The sequence below is a fragment of the Saccopteryx bilineata genome, chromosome 6, assembly GCF_036850765.1.
Source record: "Saccopteryx bilineata isolate mSacBil1 chromosome 6, mSacBil1_pri_phased_curated, whole genome shotgun sequence".
Taxonomy (NCBI): Eukaryota; Metazoa; Chordata; class Mammalia; order Chiroptera; family Emballonuridae; genus Saccopteryx; species Saccopteryx bilineata.
This window is the reverse complement of record NC_089495.1, coordinates 74,181,081-74,188,055: the sequence shown is the minus strand read 5'-3', so window position 1 is coordinate 74,188,055 and position 6,975 is coordinate 74,181,081. Positions and strand designations below refer to the sequence as shown.

General features: G+C 35.4%; 1 non-coding gene across 1 annotated transcript; it reads right to left on the bottom strand.

Annotated features, from left to right (window-relative positions):
* Nucleotides 1-6,012: 6,012 nt before the first annotated feature.
* On the bottom strand, nt 6,013-6,088 carry TRNAA-AGC (transfer RNA alanine (anticodon AGC)). The gene has a single exon. It is a non-coding gene; the product is annotated as a tRNA-Ala (tRNA).
* Between the last annotated feature and the right edge of the window lie 887 nt (nt 6,089-6,975).

The following is a 6,975-nucleotide window of genomic DNA, read 5'->3' as shown; positions in this document are numbered from 1 at the left end:
ACAAAAGACAGAGAGGTAGCACAGATAGATGAAGAAAAGTCTATGGAGAAAAAATTTAATATATTGGAAACCTTGGAGCTAAATGACAGAGAATTTAAAATAGAAATCCTAAATATACTCAGAGATATACAAGAAAAGACAGAAAGGCAATTTAGGGAGCTCAGAAAACAACTCAACAAACAAAAAGAATATATTACCAAGAAAATTGAAACTATAAAAACAAATCAAACAGAGATGAAAAACTCAATTCATGAACTGAAAAACGAGGTAACAAGTTTAGCTAATACAACAGGCCAGATAGAAGGTAGGATTAGTGACATAGAAGACAAGCAACTTCAGACACAACAGAGAGAAGAAGAGAGAGACTCAAAAATTTAAAAAAAAATGAGAAAGCGCTACAGGAATTGTCTGACCCCATCAAAAAGAATAACATAAGAATAATAGGTATATCAGAGGGAGAAGAGAGAGAAAATAGAATGGAGAATATATTCAAACAAATAATAGATGAGAACTTTCCAAGCCTGTGGAAAGAACTAAAGCCTCAAATTCAAGAAGCAAACAGAACACCGAGTTTTCTTAACCATAACAAACCTACTCCAAGGCACATCATAATAAAAATGGCACAAACCAATGACAAAGAAAAAATTCTCAAGGCAGCCAGGGAAAAGAAGAATACAACATATAAAGCAGGGGTCCCCAAACTACGGCCCGCGGGCCACATGTGGCCCACTGAGGCCATTTATCCGGCCCCTGCGGCACTTCTGGAAGGGTACCTCTTTCATTGGTGGTCAGTGAGAGAAGCATAGTTCCCATTGAAATATTGGTCAGTTTGTTGATTTAAATTTACTTGTTCTTTATTTTAAATATTGTATTTGTTCCCATTTTGCTTTTTTACTTTAAAATAAGATATGTGCAGTGTGAATAGGAATTTGTTCATAGTTTTTTTTATAGTCCGGCCCTCCAATGGTCTGAGAGACAGTGAACTGGCCCCCTGTGTAAAAAGTTTGGGGACCCCTGATATAAAGGAAGGCCTATTAGATAATCATCTGATTTCTCAGCAGAAACTCTACAAGCTAGAAGAGAATGGACCCCAATTTTTAAAGTCCTGAAAGAGAGAAACTTTCAGCCAAGAATACTATACCCATCAAAACTATCCTTCAAATACGAAGGAGAAATAAAAACATTCACAAATACAGAAAAGATGAGGGAGTTTATAATCAGGAAACCCCCACTCCAGGAAATACTATGGGGAGTTTTCCAACCAGATTCAAAGAACAAAACAAAACAAAACCACAAGTAAAAGCTCCACCAAGAACACAATAAAACCAAATTTAAACTGTGACAACAAAAGCAAAAAACAGGAAAAAGGATGGAGATTAACAGTAGCAAAGGACAACAAAGTGCAGAAACACTCATAAGATAGTGCACTACAATGAATATGGTAGGTACCCTTTTCATTACTTAATGGTAACCACCCTTGAACAAACCACCACAGAAGCATATGACTTAAAAAAAGGTAGCAACCGAGGAAAGATGTATGGAATACAAACAAACAAAAACAAATGATAGAAAAACAAAAAAGAAGAATCAAACAAGATACAAAACTAACAGAAAACAATTTATAAAATGGCAATAGGTAACTCACAAGTGTCAATAATTACACTAAATATAAATGGATTAAACTCACCAATAAAAAGACACTGAGTAGCAGAATGGATTAAAAAAGAAAATCCAACTGTATGCTGCCTACAAGAAACAATCTAAGCAACAAGGATAAAAATAAATTCCAAGTGAAAGGCTGGAAACAATATCTCAAGCAAATAACATACAAAAAGAGCAGGTGTAGCAATACTTATATCTAATAATGCTGACTACAAGACAGAAAAAGTACTCAGAGACAAAAATGGTCATTTCATAATGATTAAGAGGACACTGAATCAAGAAGACATAACAATCCTTGATATATGCAACAAACCTAGGAGCACCAAAATATATAAGACAGCTACTTATTGACCTAAAAACAAAAACTGACAAAAATACAATCATATATGGAGACCTCAATACACCGCTGACGGCTCTAGATCGGTCATCCAAACAGAGAATCAATAAAGATATAATGGCCTTAAATAAAACACTAGAAGCACCTGAATATGATAGACATCTACAGGACATTTCATCCCAAAGTGACAGAGTATACATTTTTCTCCAGTGTACATGGATCATTCTTAAGAAATGACCATATGTTGGGAAACAAAAATAAGATCAGCAAATTCAGAAAAATTGAAATTGTACCAAGCATATTTTCTGATCATAAAGCCTTGAAACTAGAATTCAACTGAAAAAAAATAAAACAAGGGGGGGGAACCCCACAAAACTGTGGAAACTAAACAACATACTTTTAAAAAAAATGAATGGGTCAGAGAAGAAATAAGCGTAGAGATCAAAAGATATATACAGACAAATGAAAATGACAGTACGACGTATCAGAATCCCTGGGATCCAGCAAAAGCAGTAATAACAGGGACGTTCATATCACTTCAGGAATATATGAACAAACAAGAGAGAGCCCAAGTGAACCACTTAACTTTACACCTTAAAGAACTAGAAAAATAATAACAAAGACAACCCAAAACCAGCCAAAGAAAGGAAATTATAAAAATCAGAGCAGAAATAAATGAAATAGAGAACAGAAAAACTATAGAAAAAATTAATAAAACAAGGAGCTGGTTCTTTGAAAAGATCAACAAAATTGACAAACCCTTGGCAAGACGTACCAAGGAAGAAAGAGAAAGAATTCATATAAACGAAATCCAAAATGAAAGAGGAGAAATCACCACGGACACTGTAGATATACAAAGAATTATTGTATACAAAAAACTATATGCCACCCAATTCAACAATCTAGAAGAAATAGATAATTTTCTAGAACAATACAACCTTCTTAGACTGAGTCATGAAGAAGCAAAAAGCCTAAACAGACCAATTAGCAGGGAGGAAATAGAAAAAACTATTAAAAACATCCCCAAAAATAAAAGTCCAGGCCCAGACGGCTATACTAGTGAATTCTATCAAACATTCAAAGAAGACTTGGTTCCTATTATACTCAAAGTCTTCCAAAAAATTGAAGAAGAAGCAATACTTCCAAACACATTTTATGAGGCCAACATAACCCTCATACCAAAACCTCGCAAGAACGGCACAAAAAAAGAAAACTACTGACCAATATCTCTAATGAATACAGATGCTAAAATACTAAATAAAATACTAGCAAATCGAATACAACAACATATTAAAAAAATAATACATCACGATCAAGTGGGATTCATCCCAGAATCTCAAGGATGGTTCAACATACGTAAAATGGTTAACATAATACACCATATCAAGAAAACAAAGAACAAAAACCACATGATCTTATCAAAAGATGCAGAACAGGCATTTAATAAAATACAACACAATTTTATGTTTAAGACACTAAACAAAATGGATATAGAAGGAAAATATCTCAACATGATAAAGGCCATATATGATAAGCCATTAGCCAACATCATATTAAATGGCATAAAACTGAGTACTTTCTACCTTAAATCAGGAACAAAACAGGGTTTTCCACTCTCTCCACTCTTATTTAAAGTGGTGCTAGAAGTTCTGGCCAGAGCAATCAGACAAGAGAAAGAAATAAAAGGCATCCATATCGGAAAAGAAGAAGTAAAGATATCACTTTTTACAGATGATATGATCCTATACATCAAAAACCCCAAAGACTCCACAAAAAGATTACTAGAAACAAAAAATTAATACAGTAAGGTCGCAAGATACAAAATTAACATACAAAAGTCCATAGCCTTTCTATATGCCAACAATGAAATATTAGAAAACGAACTCAAAAAAATAATCACTTTCACGATTGCAACAAAAAAAAAATACCTAGGAATAAACATAACAAAGAATGTAAAGGACCTATATAACAAAAACTACAAAGCATTGTTAAAGGAAATCAAAAAAGATACAATGAGATGGAAAAATATTCCTTGTTCTTGGATAGGAAGAATAAATATAATCAAAATGATCATATTACCCAAAGCAATTTATAAATTGAATGCAATTCCAATCAAAATTCCTATGACATTTTTTAAGAAAATGGAACAAAAAATTATCAGATTTATATGGAATTATAAAATACCCCAAATAGCCAAAGCAATCCTAAAGAAAAAGAATGAAGCCGGGGGCATTACAATACCTGACTTCAAACTTTATTATAGGGCCACGACAATCAAAACAGCATGGTATTGGCAGAGAAATAGACACTCAGACCAATGGAACAGAATACAAAGTCCAGAAATAAAACCATATATATATGGTCAAATAATTTTTGATAAAGGGGCCAACAATACACAATGGAGAAAAGAAAGCCTCTTCAACAAATGGTGCTGGGAAAACTGGAAATCCACATGCGAAAGAATGAAACTCGACTACAGCTTGTCCCCTTGTACTAAAATTAATTCAAAATGGATCAAAGACCTAAATATAAGACTTGAAACAATAAAGTACATAGAAGAAGACATAGGTACTAAACTCATGGTCCTTGGTTTTAAAGAGCATTTTATGAATTTGACTCCAAAGGCAAGAGAAGTGAAGGCAAAGATAAATGAATGGGACTACATCAGACTAAAAAGTTTTTGCTCAGCAAGAGAAACTGACAACAAAATAAACAGAAAGCCAACTAAATGGGAAATGATATTTTCAAACAACTGCTCAGATAAGGGCCTAATATCCAAAATATACAAAGAACTCATAAAACTCAACAACAAACAAACAAAGAATCCAATAAAAAAAATGGGAAGAGTACATGAACAGACACTTCTCCCAGGAAGAAATACAAATAGCCAACAGATATATGAAAAGATGCTCATCTTCTTTAGTTATTAGAGAAATGCAAATCAAAACTACAATGAGATACCACCTCACACCTGTTAGATTAGCTATTATCAACAAGACAGGTAATAGCAAATGTTGGAGAGGCTGTGTAGAAAAAGGAACCCTCATTCACTGTTGGTGGGAAAGTAAAGTAGTATAACCATTATGGAAGAAAGTATGGTGGTTCTTAAAAAAACTGAAAATAGAACTACCTTATGACCCAGCAATCCCTCTACTGGGTATATACCCCCAAAACTCAGAAACATTGATACGTAAAGACACATGCAGCCCCATGTTCATTGCAGCATTGTTCGCAGTGGCCAAGACATGGAAACAACCAAAAAGCCCTTCAATAGAAGACTAGATAAAGAAGATGTGGCACATATACACTATGGAATACTACTCAGCCATAAGAAATGATGACATCGGATCATTTACAACAAAATGGTGGGATCTTGATAACATTATATGGAGTGAAATAAGTAAATCAGAAAAAACCAAGAGCTACATGATTCCATACATTGTTGGGACATAAAAACGAGACTAAGAGACATGGACAAGAGTGTGGTGGTTACTGGGGGTGGGTGGGAAGAGGGGGCGCGGGAGGGAATGAAGGAGAGGATAAGGGGAGGGGGAGGGACCCAAAGAAATCTAGATAGAGGGTGTCGGAGGACAATCTGACTCTGGGTGATGGGTATGCAACATAATTGAATGACAAGATAACCTGGACATGTTTTCTTTGAATATATGTACCCTGATTTATTTTCTTTTTTTTTCTTTTCATTTTTTCATTTTTCTGAAGCTGGAAACGGGGAGAGACAGTCAGACAGACTCCCGCATGCGCCCGACCGGGATCCACCCGGCACACCCACCAGGGGCGACGCTCTGCCCACCAGGGGGCGATGCTCTGCCCATCCTGGGCGTTGCCATATTGCGACCAGAGCCACTCCAGCGCCCGAGGCAGAGGCCACAGAGCCATCCCCAGCACCCGGGCCATCTCTGCTCCAATGGAGCCTTGGCTGCGGAAGGGGAAGAGAGAGACAGAGAGGAAAGCGCGGCGGAGGGGTGGAGAAGCAAATGGGTGCTTCTCCTGTGTGCCCTGGCCGGGAATCGAACCCGGGTCCTCCGCTCGCTAGGCCGACGCTCTACCACTGAGCCAACCGGCCAGGGCCTGTACCCTGATTTATTGATGTCACCCCATTAACATTAATAAAAATTTATTTATAAAAAAGCAATAGGAATTATAAAAAACAAAGGAGAGATTAAAAATATGAGTAAGTACAATAGATATTCCCTTTTCTCTTGTTTTCTCAATCAATTTGAGAGTTGAAGCAAAAATTATAACAGTCTGATGTAGATCTAAATGAATATAAAAGAAAACTTTAAAACAATTCTACTACATAAATCTATAAATGTAATAAAGTTGTATAGAAATAAATATACGTAGAACACAAGTGCATGTAAAACTGGAAAAATTCAAACATTATATTTATATTAACACTAACTTCCTGTTAGTGATGTTGTACTATAAGTTAAGCAGGATATTATCATTGGGGAACACTGGGTGAAGGATATGTGGCCTCTTTGCAGATTATTTACTGCAAAGGCATATGAATCTACAATTACCCCAAAACAAAAATTTTAATTTAAGAATGCATTCCTGAGATGGAAGCTGATAAATACAAGCTCTAATGGTTCAGGAACAAAAGGCAGATACTTACAAAAGATAGAGAAAGAAATAGTAGGCAGTAAATGCTGCTTAGCTTTATGTAGTAACCAGTGTGCTATGACAGACAAAAATAAAAAATAAAATAAAAATACAAATACTACTTAGGAAAGGCATTTAGTAACACAGGAAGAATTTTATAAAGTGAGCACAATTTGCCTTAGAGTCCATTGAAGATCCTCATGTTTGCAAGTCCAGAATGTTCATGATCAAGGCACCTAGAATTTATCCATCTCTAAATACCAAGTTATATTAATCTAACTAAAAGAGACTAACATTTACATGAGCACGAATATGTGGGTGTTCTTTCTTTGCTGACCTTCTTTCCTCAA